Genomic DNA, 17,475 nt, shown 5'->3' with positions numbered 1-17,475 from the left:
CGGGCGGGAGCCTGGATCCATTGTGGAAGGTCTGTACATAAACCCTCTGAGGGAACTGAGCCTGAGAGGCGGCCCTGCCCCGACCTGACCACCTGAACTTAATTCTCACACTGAATAGCAGCCCTGCCCCCGCCAAAAGCCCTAAGGCGGGAAGCAGCATTTGAATCTCAGTCCCCAAACGCTGGCTGGGAGGACCAGGAGGCGAGGTGGGTGTGAGGAGAATATTCAGAGGTCAAGTCACTGGCTGGGGAGAATGCCCAGAAAAGGGAAAAGAAATAAAACTATTGAAGGCTACTTTCTTGGAGAACAGACATTTCCTCCCTTCCTTTCTGATGAGGAAGAACAATGCTTACCATCAGGCAAAGACACAGAAATCAAGGCTTCTGTGTCCCAGCCCACCCAATGGGCTCGGGCCATGGAAGAGCTCAAAAAGAATTTTGAAAATCAAGTTAGAGAGGTGGAGGAAAAACTGGGAAGAGAAATGAGAGGGATGAAAGAGAAGCATGAAAAGCAGATCAGCTCCCTGCTAAAGGAGAACCAAAAAAATGTTGAAGAAATTAACACCTTGAAAACTAGCCTAACTCAATTGGCAAAAGAGGTTCAAAAAGCCAATGAGGAGAAGAATGCTTTCAAAAACAGAATCAGCCAAATGGAAAAGGAGATTCAAAAGCTCACTGAAGAAAATAGTTCTTTCAAAACTAGAATGGCACAGATGGACGCTAAGGACTTTGTGAGAAAGACGGATATCACAGAACATAGTGAGAAGATTGGAAAAATGGAAGATAATGTGAAATATTTTATTGGAAAAACAACTGACCTGGAAAATAGATTCAGGAGAGACAATGTAAAAATTCTGGGACTACCTGAAAACCATGATCAAAAGAAGAGCCTAGACATCATCTTCCATGAAATTATCAAGGAAAACTGCCCTGAGATTCTAGAACCAGAGGGCAAAATAAATATTCAAGGAATCCACAGAACACCGCATGAAAGAGATCCAAAAAGAGAAACTCCTAGGAACATTGTGGCCAAATTCCAGAATTCCCAGGTGGAAGAGAAAATATTGCAAGCAGCTAGAAAGAAACAATTCAAGTATTGTGGAAATACAATCAGGATAACATAAGATCTAACACCCTCTACATTAAGGGATCGAAGGGAATGGAATAGGATATTTCAGAAGTCAAAGGAACTAGGACTAAAACCAAGAATCACCTACCCAGCAAAACTGAGTATAATACTTCAGGAGAAAAAATGGTCTTTCAATGAAATAGAGGATTTTCAAATTTTCTTGATGAAAAGACCAGAGCTGAAAAGAAAATTTGACTTTCAAACACAAGAATGAAGAGAACCATGAAAAGGTGAACAGCAAAGAGAAGTCAGAAGGGACTTACTAAAGTTGAACTCTTTACATTCCTACATGGAAAGACAATATTTGTAACTCTTGAAACATTTCAGTATCTGGGTACTGGGTGGGAGTACACACACACACATGCACACACGCACACATACATAGAGACAGAGTGAATTGAAGAGGATGGGATCATATCTTAAAAAAAAAAATGAAATTAAGCAGTGAGAGAGAAATATTGGGAGGAGAAAGGGAGAAATTGAATGGGGCAAATTATCTCTCATAAAAGAGGCAAGCAAAAGACTTATTAGTGGAGGGATAAAGAGGGGAGGTGAGAGAAAAACATGAGGTCTACTCTCATCACATTCCACTAAAGGAAAGAATAAAATGCACACTCATTTTGATAGGAAAACCTATCTCACAATACAGGAGAGTGGGGGACAAGGGCACAAGCAGGGTGGGGGGGAGGATAGAGGGGAGGGCATGGGGAGGAGAATGCAATCCGAGGTCGACACTCATGGGGAGGGAAAGGATCATAAGAGAATAGAAGTAAAGGGGGACAGGATAGGATGGAGGGAAATATAGTTAGTCCTATACAACACAACTAGTATGGAAATCATTTGCAAAACTACACAGATTTGGCCTATATTGAATTGCTTGTCTTCCAAAGGGAAGGGGTGGAGAGGGAGGGAGCTAAAGAAGTTGGAACTCAAAGTGTTAGGATCAACTGTAATGTTCTTACCACTAGGAAATAAGAAATACAGGTTAAGGGGTAAAGAAAGCTATCTGGCCCTACAGGACAAAAGAGAAGACAGAGACAAGGGCAGAGAGGGAGGATAGAAGAGAGAGCAGATTGGTCACAGGGGCAAATAGAATGCTTGGGTTTGGGGGGGGAGGGGTTAAAAGGGGAGAAAATTTGTAACCCAAAATTTTGTGAAAATAAATGTTAAAAGTTAAATAAAAATAAATAGAGTCCAAACAAAAAAAAAAATCAAAGACAAAAAAAACCCCAACAAAGGAAGACCTGAGTTCTAATTCTGCCCTAGATACTTGCTAGGTAGTCCTAGGTTGATAACTTAGCCTTTCAGTTTCTTCTGTAAATGGGGATAATAATAGTACTTATGTTATAGAAGTGTGAAGATCCAATGAGATAACATAGTTATAAACTGCTTCACTAACATTAAAGCACTTTCTCCAGTTATTAGTATTCCCTTTACAGTACATGGAGATTTTTGTGTTTTCTAGCTCATCTCTGGAGCCAGGTGGGAATTGGATCTGGGAGAGAGGTAGACTACTACTTCCCAAACCACTTTGGCCAAAGAATCCGTAAGGACTGGAACTATATTAGCAGAACAAATAAATGTTAATTTTAGAGAATGGAAGGTTCCTGAGATGTTAGAAGCAGTCAAGGAAGTTTTTAGAGGAGAATATTAGAGGAAAATAGCTTATTAAGCCCATTTTCATCATGAAAAGCTTGCTACATATTTTTTTAGATAGATACATAATTTTATATTAATTATTTTAGAAGCAAAAAGTTTGCTATGTGAAATTTTCCCATGAAATTCCTGTTCAGATTATGCAGTTTCAAGGTTCTATTGAAGAAAGTTTGAGAAATGTTAGGATACAGGGACATAGTCTGAAAAGTGATAGCCTTAAAAGGGAAAGACAGAGAAGAGCTTGGGAAATCTTACCAAACTTGCCCCATGGTTAGAAATCATGGGGTAAGGTGTCTGCTTTATGAGATCACTTTTTAAAAAAAATTTAATTTTTATTGATCTATTTTGTTATCATATCATCTCATTTCCCCCCTGCCCACTCCCAGAGAAAAATCCCTTATAACAAAGAATGTTTTGTCTTAAGAGGAATAATCAACAAAGATGTTCAGTACATTGGAGAAATTTGACAATATATACAGTATTCCACGCTCAGGGACTCTTCAACCTCTGCCAAAGAGTAGAGATGTTTTCTCAAATCTCTTCTTAGGGGCCAAGTTTGTAACATCTTTTTGTTACAATATTTGCAATGTTTTTGTTGGAATGCATATTTTGCATCATTCATTTTCAATTGTTTTGTGGTGGTTGTTTTTCTATTTTTGTTGTAGTTGTGTATAACACTTTCTTGGCATCCATTCACATCTTTCCAAAGTTCTCTGTATTCATTATATGCCATTTCTTATTTCATCACATTCATGTACCACATTTTGTTCAGCCATTCTCCAAAAGAGGGTGCTTGATGATTTTCAAGAATAGACCGATTTCATCACCATCACAATGAGACTCAATGTATTTGCCAAGAGCATGACTTCAGGTGGCAAGTCGGCAGCCTGTCAACTGCAGTCTATTAGGGATCCAGGAAACTTGCTTTTGGTGGGAGTAGGAGAGAGGAGATCTATTTGTGGATATTCTGCTTTCTTCTACCCCAACCTTTTTTTTTTCTTCCTTTCTTCCTCTTTTACCCCTCTCCTTTCAAAGTCTTAGCTATTAAAGCCTAGAGAGATGCTATTTGCATGGAGCTGAGAGAGTCAAATAATATGGACAGGCTTAAGTTGGAGGAGTGGTGTTTCCATTAGTTTAGCATAGGGGAAAAAAATATTGGATTCAAGGGTCAGAAGACCTGGATTCAAGTCCTGACTGATAATTACCAATTGTATGATCTTGCACTTGGTGTTTTCTGTTAAATGGATATTTGTGCCACCTACCTCAGAGGATTGGAAAACACATAAAAACCCTTAAATTAGCACTCTGTGAACTTGTGCCATTGCTATCCCTGAACCCTAGCTACTAACATGTTAAAAACCATTACTTTAATTTCAGTGCATGTTATTTTACCAATGTGGACATTTTCTCCATCAGTCAGATTGCAACCCACTTGTGCCACCTTATCCTGTGTAATGGGGTGTTCAGGGAAGACTAGTACCTCTGGTTTGAGGGCTGCTGAGCTCTTTTCAGGGCTGCTTTCCACCTGTGGTGTCTATCTGATCCACCCAACTCTCACCTGTGACTCCAAGAAGCTGTAGCATGCACAGTGGTCACACCCCAGTAAACTGTTCTGGCAGATGGGCTAAAAAGCAGGTTGAAGGTAACTGATGGATGTCAAACCTTTGGTGAGTTAGGGAGCTGTCTACCCCAACATGTGAAGACTTCTCTCCTGGTGGAATGGGTGGATGAGAGCAATTTGTTCCAGTGGCCATGAAGGAGGCTGAAGCAGGCACTATGGAGTGCTTAGAGCTTGGTCAGGCATGGAAGATGTCAAGGTCATCCACTGCATCCTGAACCATCACCTATCATCTTGACTCTGTTCTGCTGTGGACTGTGATGACTTTGGAAGAGAGAATGAGGCCAACAAGTTCATACAACTCTGCCTGTTTCCAACTTATGCATAAATCAAAAGATACCTCCCACTCTTTCTGAAGGAATTTGGAATTGATTACATGACATGGGAGAAGCTGGCAAAGGACTGCCCAGCATGGTATGCCCACATCAAAGAAGGTGCTGTCCTCTACAAGGAAAGCGAAATTGCAGTAGCTCAAAAGAAATATGAGAGGCACAAATTTAGAGAATCCACCCCAAATATTCACATAGACTATTTGTGCCCAACTTGTGGTAGAGTTTTCTGGGCTCATGTCTGTCTAATTAGCCACAGTCAGACACACTGTAATGATTCTAACATAGTGATGTCATCTGGGTCCTCTTCTAGAATGAAGGAGAATAACCAGCCAATTACCAACCAGTCTTGTGTAATTCTCATCCATATTCTCTCATTATTGTTTGTCCTTTGTTCTCAAAGAGGACCAATAAAAATGGTTTTATAGGACTCTCATAGGGTCTCTGCAAGAGGATCCATCCAGTGTATTCTAGAGACTTTCCTCTGGGTCATAGATCTTTAACTTATGTTCATTGACCTCAAGAGATCCACGGTAAGATTTCAGAGAGTCTGTGAACATTCATGGGGAAAGAATCACACCTTTATTTCCATATAATCGTCTTCCTTTGTAATTCTATGTATTTTGAACATTTAAAACCCTTTTTCTATATTGCTTGTTTTCTCAAGGGTGGGGAAGGGACAGGAGAGAATTTAGAATTCAAAATTTTTAAAAGTGAGTTAAATTTTTTTTACATCTAAATAGGTAATATTCAGTGAAATAAATAAAACATTTTTTTAAATTTAAAAACTTATTTTGAGAAGAGGCCCACAGGTTTCATCAGACTTATTGCCAAAGGGTTCCATAATATAAGAACACCTGCTCTAGCTTAGGTTTTTTCCCCTATACTTTCAGTCAGATCTTCCTTGATTTTTTGCCTCATGGCCATCCCACTTCCTTTTTTTTTTTTTTGATCTTATATTTCCTTGATGATATCCTTTCTTATGTCAGTTCTCGCATCTAGGTCATCCTTGGAAAATATTGCAACCTTCTTACATCCTTATGTTTCTCCATGGGCATTAATTACAAACCACTCATTAATAGAATTTAAAAATTAAAGGGTCTTGCTAGTAGTAATGCCCATCCCTAATCCCAAGGGAGGAAAGGATTGCTCATATACTGCCTTGATTTGGAGATATAGGAATGCCTAAGTCTTAGCAGGTAGGCAACTCCGTGCTTCAGCCCTCCAAACTACACCAGGGCATAGTGTCGAATGTTCTGGCATTGACTTATTATTTCCCAATACATTACACAATTTCTTCAATCCATACTTCCCATACATCTTTTATATATAAATATATATGTGTATGTATATGCATGTAGGTGTACATATATATGCATATGTATATATGTGTATACACATAGTGATATAATATGTATCCATATCTTTTATTTCTTATATCTATATATATTAGCCAAATAGATCTTTTTAAAAAACATTTTTATTTTATTCTGAACTTAAGAAATTAAACAAGCATTTTCGTAACACAGTAGAATAGAAAAAAAGATGATTGTACATGAAATTATAAACCTATTATGTACAACTTGCTGTTACTTTTAAATACATAATAAAGTTATGAAACTCCCTTCCCTTTCTTCCCTTCCCCCTGCCCTAGAGATGCCTACCATTAGACACAAGCATGCACATGTGTGTGGTTGATGTGTGTGTGTGCGTGCGTGCATGTGCATGTAAAACCATTCTCTCCATACTTCTATTTATTAGTTCTTTCTCTGGATGCAGATAGAGTCTTCATATGTTCTTTATTTTCATAATAGTCAAAATGATTCTTAATATTCTGCAGCAGGTAGAGGAATTTCATGGAATCTCAAGGGAATGCTGCAGCAAATATTATAGAAAAGAAATTAGGTCACTGGAGAAACTTTGACCCAAAAAGGAAAATTAGATGGGGAAAAAAGATTTTTTTTTATCTTGTTACTCTTGGCTTTATTGCTTGAACATGTTAACGTGGTCTCACTTTGAAAATCCAGTAAGTTTCTGAAGATGATTTGTGATTTAAGATTTCCTAGCCTCATTTCTTCAGAACCTACGTGATTCTAGTTCTACCCAAAAGAGCAAAAGAAAATTTTTTCAACACATTTGGGTAAGAGAGAGTTGCCTCTTTCAGGTTCTTGAGGTGGAAATATAGAAGTAGTTTAACCACAAACAGCTAAGAGAAATCCTGGAGACCTGGGTATTCACTATCCTACTGGTTTGAATTGAGGGATCATCTGACCACAGGTCTAGAGTTGGTGGGGGAAGGAAGTTGAGAGCTTCCACCAGGATGCAATGGTTAGGAAGAGACAATATGGGTCCTTAAGGGTAGTTGGTCTGAAATTAAAACAGTGAAGAGGGTGGAGAGAGACACCCACAGGACTGAGGTTTTTATGTGCAAAACCACCCAATCCAATAACAGCGTGTCTGGTTTCTGAATTTGTTTTTCTGTAATCTAAGGAATTTGTAATTTCGTTTTCCTCAATCAAATGATTAGTCATTGTTAGATTTAAGATAACACCTCCCTTTGCTCCTATGGCAGAGGTGGAAGGGTCCATGAGCGTGGAACATTGCATATGTTGTCAAGTTTTTCCAATATATTGATTGTCTTTTTTAAAATTAGTTTTCTCTTATTCTTAAGAAAAAATTATTTGTTATAAAGGCTGGTTCTCTACGAGGGAGCAGGGGGAAGGATACAGGGGGAAATTGAGATGATATGAAAGCAAAGTGTCCCTCTGGGTCTCAGTTTCTTAACCTGTAAAATGAAATGTTTAGGTTTGATGATCTCATAATTCTACAAGCACACCTGTAATTCAGCCCTTCCCAAAGGCAAGGAGTTAGACTGTACTGGTCGAATAATTAGACAATAGTTGGGAACCTGTTCTTCTTCCACTCAGTTATTTGATTTTTACAAAAGGGTTAGAATCCGATCGTGACCTTTCCCCTCTCTTTGTTGATCTGCCTGTGTTTGCTCCTGTTTTATCATCTATTCAGCACATTTCAGTGGGTTCTTGGATCCTCAATTCTCTTCCTCTAGCACTTTGGCCAGCCTGAGGATGCTGCTTTCCCTGATTGGAATGGAAAGTAGAGGATGGGTAACCCCACAGAAAACGCACATCTCTTTAGAGACCCTTAGGTGGTGCAGGGGGATAGAGTGTTGGACCTGGAGTTTAGAAGACCTGGGTTCAAATTCAACCCCAGACACTCACTGTAGGACCCTGATCAAATCACTTAAGTTCTGTTAGCCTCAGTTTCCTCAACTGTAAAGTGGGGGTAATAATAGCATCTATTCTCAGTGTTGTCAGAAGGCTCAAATGAGATGATATTTGTAAAGTGTTTAGCCCAGTTCCTGGTGACTAATAGGTGCTATATAATTGTTTCTTTCCTCTAAATGCCCATCACACCGTCCCCAATAAAGCCCAACAACTTCAGTATGGGGATACTTGCAGGAGGGGTGAGGGGAAGAAGAGGGAGATTGCTCTGAAAAGCAGGGTAGAAAGAAACCATGATAGAAGGAATGATACTGCTGGTCCAGCCTTAAGTTGTCACTCATACTGATTGAGTCTGCCTGGGATAGGCCTCTTGAAATCTGGAGAAAAGGAGGGGGTCATTACCATTTAGATTTAGCTGAATGGCCACTTGTACTAAAGGTGTCAATTGACATGTGAAAATATCTGAAAGACTAATAAATGATGCCACAGAATTTGACTAAATCCACACTTACCATTACATGGGTGAGGGTATGTCACCCTCAGTTTAATGGCAAGTAGGTACAAGTGAGTAGTCTGAGAAGAATTCTCCCCAGAGCTTGCTGGGTTATGGGAAAAAATTTTGGATAATGACTCACCTATTGAAAACTTGATTTCCCAGTTATCCTCATCGATTAAATTAGGAATTCTTACCCTTACTTATGCCACAGATCTCTTTGGCAGTCTGGTGAAGCCTGTGGAATCCTCTAAATAATATTTTGAGAAGCAAATTATTATATATGATATATAAATAACATTTTATACATGTATGTATTGTATTATATTTATTTTATTATATATATTATGTCAATATTGTATAACTAGAAAGGGAAGCAATTACATTAAAGTAAAATTATCAAAATATTTTTTAAAAAACAAGTTTATGGGCAACAGATGAAGAAAATCTGAATTTCTTTGCTTATCTTCTCAAGGAGGGGGAGGGAGAGAATTTGGAATTCAAAAAATTTAAAATTAAATAATAAATAAATTTTAAAAATAAATGTAAAAAATTGTTATTAAATATAACTGGGAAAAATAAATATTACAATGTTCACTTGAGAAAAAATACCTGAATTTGAGAGACTTGATTACAGAAAAATGGCAATAATGAATAACAATTAAAGGTTTATCCATAATCCACCACATACCTGGAGGCAGCATGGTGTAGGAGAATGTGATTGGATTTGGAGTCAAAGGGCCTAGGTTCCAATCTTGCCTCTGCCCCTTACTGACTGTGTGACCTCAGCTTACTCATAGCCTCTATAGGCTTCAGTTTCCTCACTTTTAAATGTAAGGGGAATTGGACAGATGATCTAAGGCTCCCTCTAGCCCTAAGTCCTTTGATATCTAATGGGCTCCCTGCTTCCAAGAGGTTGCCGGCTTTCCTTCTGCTTCCCTTCTCGGTCACTAGGTACAATTCCTCATTGACTTTAGCACTCCAACACAGCAGGCTGTGCATTGTTGTGGAAGGGAATAAGACACAGCGGGGTGTGTGTTATTGCATAATGACATAGTACATTGTTAGGCATAAAGCCCAAATGCTGTCACCCGCCCCATCTCAGCATTATTTCACACTGACATGTTCCTACAGTGTCTTGCAACATTAATCTTTTCTTTTCCTTTCTCAATTTTCTTTAAAACATCTCCTTATATATAAATAACTTCTTAAAAAATCAGAAATTAGCTATCCTTCTATGAAGAAAAACAAGTTACGGCAAGAGGTTAGTATAATAAGGAGAAAGATTAACGCCCCCCCCCCCCACCCCGCCCCTTATTTTGTCCTTTGCTTATTTAATGGCAGCCTGTACTTTAATCTGAATATAGCAAGGGCTCCTGAGTGCCCTGCAGGAGCCTGAAATCAATAGTGCTGCCTTTAAATTGTCACTTTAAATTCCAGACTCTTGGCTGCTGACACACCTGCATTTCTGCTGCTTGGCCAAGCTACAAGTTTTTGAAGAGTCAACTTTTAATTACCTCCCCACCCACAAATCTAAAGTGATCTATAACGGACATTTTTTTTTTTTTTGCAAGGTAATATTCCAACCACACTCAATAAAAGGCAGAACCTGAACAGAATTCTGAGTCAATTGGAGATGCCTTAAACCAAGGTTTGTGGAAAGCTTTTGGGGAGGAAAAAAATCCTTTAAAGGGTTGAAAAGAAGGATCTCTGAGGGAAATTGTCTTTCAAATGGTCAAACCTTCATAAAAACTTCTGTTCCCATCTGACCTCAGAAGCAGAGAAATGTTGGTAGGGTTTGGTTAGTACTTAGATGGCAGAACAGCAACTGACTTTGGATAAGTTACTTGAGTTTTTGTGGTCCTTGGTTCCTCATCTATATATTAGAAGGCTGGACTAGATATCTTGCAGGCCCCTTCCAGTTTTAAATCTATGTTTTTATGTATTTTGGAGAAGAGAAAGCTTAAGGTCATCTTAATAACTGCCCTTGGGTCCATGGAGTGTGAGGACAGACTAGATAACCTGTATGGGGGATACCCAGAAGACCTGTCCCATGCTCCAAAATCTCTCTCATTGACACAGTGCCTGAAATGCACCATCAGGGAAGCAAGGTTGAAGACTGTGAAGGGATTATCTAATCCAAGACCTTTAATTATTCCTCTTTGAAGAAGAAAAACACAAAACGTTCATATTTGTTTGAGCAAAAGTTAAGTACCACAGAAAAGTTTTAGGAACACTATTTTAAAATTTTTTAAATTAATTTATTTTTAGTTTTAAACCATCACTTTTATAAAATTTTGAGTTCCAAATTCTCTCCTCCTCTTTCTCCTTCCTCCTGCCCAAGACAGTGTGCAATATGATGTAGGCCATACATGTACAATCATACTATACATATTTCCATATTAGTCATGTTGTACAGAAGAATTGTAACCAAGGGGAAAACAACCATAAGAAAGAAAACAAAGAGAGAAATTAGTGTGCTTCAATCTGCATTCACACTCCATAGTTCTCTTTCTGGATATGAACAGCATTTTCCATTATGAATTGGGAATTGTCATAGAACATTGCATTGCTGAGAAGAGCTAAGCCTGTCAGAACTGATCATTGCACAGTGTTGCTGTTACTGTGTACAGAGTTCTCCTGGTAGGAACACTATTTTTTAGCTTTAAGAATGTAGATTCAAATTTGTGTTGGGAAACTAGTTTTTAAAAATTCACTGTATTTTTACGTGGTTTTGTATTTCAACCAGCCTGCAGGCAATGTAGAGGGCCTTTACAGGTGACCGCTTGATTCAGAAAGCTGTGGAAGTAGCTTTGTAAGTAGAGTGTATTTCCATTTACTAGGGATGAGTAGAGAGAAATTCCTGCTGTGAGCCAAAGGGGTGGAGTGGATGACCTTTGAAAACTTCCCAGCACAAGCATATAATGATAAATAATTAGGATTATAGGGTTGTAGGAAGGAATTACCTAATCCAAAATCCAAACCTTTCATTTTGCAGATGATGTCATTGAAGCCCAGAGAAGTTACCTGACTTGTTTAAGGTCACCCAGAAGGTATGAACCTGAAAGCAGCTCATGCTGATGCTGTCAGACTTATCTTTTCAGTATCTGGCTATTAGGCTTTTCAAACAAGATGTCCCACAGCTGTGTCAAATTCACTATGTCCAAAACCGAACTCATTATCTTTTCTCTAAAACCCATCCTACTTCTCAATGCTCCTATTTCTGTTGAAGACACTAAGAGCCTTCTAGTTACCTAAGGTCATAACCTCAATGTCTCACCCTTTACTCCTTACTCTCATTCTACGCATCCAGTCTTATCATTTTTATCTCAGCAACATCCCTTATAATTTCACAACATCTTTTGCAGCCCTACCCTTCTCTTTACTAATACACCTACCCTTTCCCTGTTGTATGCATTCCTCTCTTCTTCCCTTGACTATTGAGATATCCTCCTATTTGTTGTCCCTGCCCCAAATCTCTCTCCATTCCAGGTCATCCCCCACTCACTTCCAAAGTAATTTTCCTAAATCATAGGTCTGACTGTATCTTTCCTCTCCTCATTAAACTTTAGTCATTCCTTACTAACGTTAGGATCAAATACAGATTTTTTTGCTTAGAATTTAAAGCTCTTCACAAGTTGACCAAACCCCATCTTTCCAGCCTTCTTAATTTCTTCCATGTATTCTGTGGTCCACTATACTATCACCTCTGCCTCTTGGAATCCCTGGTTTCCTTCAAGAATCAGCTCAAGTGATGCCTTCTGCAGGAAGTTCTTCTTGGTCCTCTCAATCTTGCTAATGCCTTTCTGGAAAGTTTACCTTGTATTTACTTGGTATGTGTTTTAAATATATATCTGTATACATGGATATGTCATCTCCCTAGTTCGAATGTAAACTCCTTACTCTTTCTAGTCTTTGTATATCAGGTATGGGGTATAGGGGGTATTTAGGAAGTATTAGCACTTCTGGTGTAACGGCTTGCTGAGCCCCTTTCAGGGCTGCTCAGCCACCTTTGGTGTCTACCTGTCACCCAGATCCAAGAAGCTGTAGCATGCATAGTGGTCACACCCCAGTAAACTGTCTCAGCAGATGGGTTAAACAAGGGCAATCAACAGACCTCAGACCTGTTGGTAAGTTAGGAGGATATTTACCCTCAGCATGTGAAGATTTTCCCTGGCAGAATGGATGGATGTGAACAATTTGTTTCAGTGGCCATGAGGCTGAAGTAGGCATTGTGAAGTGCTTAGAGCTTAGTCAGACATTGAAGATGCCAAGGTCATCCACTGCATCATGGGACATCACCAGTTTTGTCCTGCCACTGGACTTCAATGATTCAAAAGAGTGAGGCTAACAACTTTGTGCAAGTCTGCCTCATTTAAATCCAACTGATGCTAAAGTCAAGATATTATCCATCATCCACTGTTTAACCCAGCATCGTGGTATCATTGGTCCTATTTGAAAATAAAGGACAAACAACAACCTAGCATATGATAAGCACTTACTAAATATTTGTTTAATGATTGATTGTTATATTCTGTCAAATTTAGAACTGGCTAAAAAATAAATTATGGGGAAAGAAAGAATATAATCTTAAGTCTTTTGTCTTACTCGAACAATTAATGAAACAATATTAATTAAAAATAAATAATTGATACAATAATTTAATTAAATAAAGCAAACCAGGATATACGGACTTCTCCAAGCAATACCTGACTCTAGTTGGATAATCCGTGTAGCTTGTTGTGGGTGGCTTCAGTTACAACACATTATAAACCAGACAGAATCTGGAGACACAGTCTAACCAGCTTGCCTAAATCTCTCATTCTAGCAATTTCTCCTCAACCACTCTTAGTCCAATTATGACACCAGCAAAGGGATTATTTCCTAGTGTGACGTTCACACTGGGGAACTAACCACCAAAGAGTCCCTTGTTAGATATGTGAGGAGAGGGCTTCTTAAGGTCCTTCCTCATTTTGATTTTCTACCAGGGTTCCCCAAGTTTGTCATAAAAGGCTTAGGAAGAAAAGAAGGACAGTACTTCAGGGTTATCCTTCCCCCCAAAATCTCTTATTGGATATGCTTTACAGAAAGTAAGAGTGCTATACAAAACATTGTACCCAGTAACAGCAAAAACCAAACCAAACCAATGCAACCAAGATTAGAAGCAGAAAGCTGAGAAAGAATTTTTATAGTCAGTGTCTCGGATACAGGCTTTATCTCTCAAACATAAAGAGAACTGAGTCAAATTTATAAGAATACAAGTCATTATCTAATTGACAAATGGTCACAGGATATGAACAGGCAGTTTTCAAAGAAATCAGAACTAACTATAGTTATGTGAAAAAATGCTCTAAATCACTATTGACTAGAGAAATGTAAATTTAAACTCTTTAAACCTCATACCCATCAGAATGGTTAATATGATAGAAAAGGAAAATGATAAATGTTGGAGGGGATGTGAGGAAAATGAGACACTGATGCCCTATTGGTGGAGTTGTGAATTGATCCAACATTCTAGAGAGCAATTTGGATCTATGCCCAAAGGGCTATAAATTTGTGCTCACTCTTTGAACCAGCAATACTACTACTAGGTCTGTAACTCAAAGAGATTTAAAAAAAAAGGGGGAAAATTCCTATTTGTACAAAAATATTCATAAAAGCTCTTTTTTCGTATGTGGTGGCCAAGAATTGGAAATTGAGAGGATGCCCATCAATTGGGGAATAGCTGAACAAATATGATACTCTTGTGTTATAAGAGGTGATGAGCAGGATGCTCTCAGAAAACTTGGAAAGACTTACATAAATTAATGCAAAGTGAAATGAAGAGAACCAGAAGAACATTGTACCCAGTAACAGCAACATTGTACAATGATCAACTGTGAATGACTTAGCTATCTTCAGCAATACTGTGATCCAAGACAATCCCAAAGGACTCATGATGAAAAATGCTGTCCACTTTCAGGGAAATAACTGATGGAGTCTGGATGCAGATTGATGCAGACTATTTTTCACTTTATTTTTTGTGGGATTTTTTAAATCTGTCTTTTCTTTTACAACATGACTAATATGGAAATATGTTTTGCATTATTGCACACATATAACATGTCAAATTGCTTGTCTTCTCAATGATGGATCAGGAGTAGGAGGAAAGGAATTTGAAACTCTAAATTTTTAAAAATGAATGTTAAAAATTGTTTTTACATGTAATTGTGGAAAAATAAAATATTATTAAAAAAAGAAAGTGAGAGTGCTTCTTATCCATTCTAATCTAATTTACAACAAATAGAACTTTTGGGATAAAGGCATGACCATATATTCTTTCATTTGAGCTGTGAAAAGAAGACATTTGGAAGCAACAGAGCTAATACTCAAAGACCACAGGGGCCAGGGTGGCCCGTTTCCTCCACCCTGTTGTGCAATAGTATGTCCTAAAGGCAAAGGTCCACGTTACAGAAAGACTACAGTCATTTATAGCTTAGGAGACTTAGGAGCCAGTTGTTGAATCTCCTACAAAGCATTTGTTGTGTGTATGTCCTAACAGGACGACACAGCTTGCGCCATGTTAATGCTTCCCAGTCTCATGCAAATATAAGATATACTCTCTTATTTTTGTGTATTTATTTTCACCCACTGTTTTTTCCCAATATTTAGCTCAAACTCACCTAACTCTAATGGCTCAAAAATGCCCACCATCATGATCATGACTACATACAAATGTTTATGAATTTCAGAATTCCTGGCTTGTCCTTGGAGCTATTCAACAAGCCAAACTGTTGCTTATTTTAATTGAAGAGGAGACAGAAAAGGGGAAGAGGGGAAGAAAGGGTAAAGGGAAGAGGAAATGAGAAAGAAGGAGAATGGGGAAGAGAGAGGAGGAATGGGGACAGGAGAGTATATGAGGAAAAGAGATGGGGAAAAAGGAAGAAAGGGGAGAGGAAAAAGTGAAGAAGAAAAAAAGAGGAGGAAAAAGGGAAGGGAAGAAAAGGGAAAGAGAAGCAGGAGGAGAAAGGGAAACAGAGAGGGAAAGGGGAAGCAGAGAGATAGGAAAGAAGGAGAAGGAGGAGAGGAAAGAGAAAGGAAGAGCAAGGAGAGGGAAGACAGAAAGGAAAGGAGAGGGAAAGGGGGATGGAGAATGGAATAGGTAGGGGGATAGGAAGAAAATGGAAAGGTTGACAGCAAGAAAGAGAGGGTGGAAGGCAGGTGAAAGGGTGAGGAAAGAAGTCAGGGGGATGGGGGAAATAGAGAAAGGGTGAAAAGGATAAAAGAAGACAAGAGACCAAATTCCTCAAAGATGGTCTGGTTTGCAGGACAAACATTTTAGTCACCCTGACACTTGCCTCTCCCTGTGCTTTCACAGATGGGAGATACTGTCTGGAGGTGGCGTCCCTGCTGTGCTATAGTGACTTTGAAAGGTATTAAAATTTCAATTTGCCACAGTATAGGGGTTTCTGGGAAAGATAGAAAGGTCAAGGAAGAAATAACGAGAAGCATCTTTGGAGCATAGCAAAGTTTCCTTCAAAACCACAGAAACTTTGATAGTCTGGTAGCTAGGAGCCCAGTCTTGGGTCGTTGCCTAGCAACATAAAGGCAAAGTGTTAATAAAGAACCATCAAGGCGAAAATTTACAATAAAAAGGCGGGCAGTGCTTCTAGACAGAGAGAAGTGATACCTCCATATCTGTTCATCAGTGCTTGGGGCTCAGCGGATAGATGAGTATTCATGGTTTCGAAAGCATCTTTGCGAACAGCCCAAACTATGCCCTGGGGAATGAAAATGGAGATGCTGGTACATTAAGAAGATTTTGATTCTGTTATTAGTTCATTGGTTGGGGTGGGATAAAATATTCAGCAGAACAAAGAGCTCTGGGAATTCTTTTGTTAGTTCTGCCTGATGAAGGAAGTGCTAACATATAGCATTAATACACATATTAACATATGTATGTAACATATGCAAATACACACCCACAGGGCCATGAGTTTTAATTTAATTTATTCAGTCTAAATGAATACTAATTATATGTTCTAGGTACCAATCCCCTTTTTTTCCCCATACACTATAAGCTCAATTGAAAAATTAGGATTAATCTTCTCAGAGATAGCTTTTCTTTTATAATTATAAATCTGTATATTATAAGTCTGTAATCTCTCAAAGTTAAACACCATTTCCTTCCCCCATTAGAGACTTGTGGGTTTATTGTATTTAGAACTGGACAGGTTCTGAGAAATGATCTGGTTCAGTCCTCTCCTTTAACAGAGCAGAAAACTGAGATCTAGAGGGGACGTGAACTGCCCAAAGTCATCCAGAAAGTGAGAAACAAAGCCTAGATTTCAAGGTAGGTGCTACAGTGTTAAATTCAGTTCTTTTTCCAAGAAAAAAAGATGAAGAAATAGCAGGAGGAAATAATTAACATGAGAAAGGACCACTTGGGATCTTATACCTGATGACTTTTGGAAACTCCTAAATATGGAAACATAAAAAGGAATGAGTCAGGGGCATTTTAGATCCCGAACTACAGTTTTACAAATTTTACAATCTACCTAAAAATCTCAGATGAACACCATAAAACAAATGTTGCGGGGATCTCCCTGTCTTACATGGTCTCTCAAGTACTATAGGGGATGCTTGGGTGATAGATAAGTTTGCAGGTTGAGTTATTGTAGCTATGTCAGGGCCCACGGGATAGAAGAGAATCATGATGGGCTATAAACCACAGAGTGACTCATGAAACAATTTTTAAAAATTAAAAATATAACTAGAGAAATATGATTCATTAGAATACTAAAGCTCATTGTCTGTAGCTGTAGCATCACTAAGGCAATGGCAAACAGGGAGGGGCTGACAAATGTTATTCAGACTGGTAAAAATGTTTGGAGGCAGGTTTTTAAAAACCCACTCAAAAGCTGCTATGTACAAAGCTACATAATCACATGTCTAGACTATAGCTAGAAAGAAGGATTGACTGTAAACGTTAAAGTGTAAGAGAAATGTAGGCTATTGTTATTGAATGAG

Source organism: Notamacropus eugenii, chromosome 6 (assembly GCF_028372415.1).
Source record: "Notamacropus eugenii isolate mMacEug1 chromosome 6, mMacEug1.pri_v2, whole genome shotgun sequence".
In the NCBI taxonomy this organism is placed as follows: domain Eukaryota; kingdom Metazoa; phylum Chordata; class Mammalia; order Diprotodontia; family Macropodidae; genus Notamacropus; species Notamacropus eugenii.
This window is presented reverse-complemented; position numbering follows the sequence as displayed.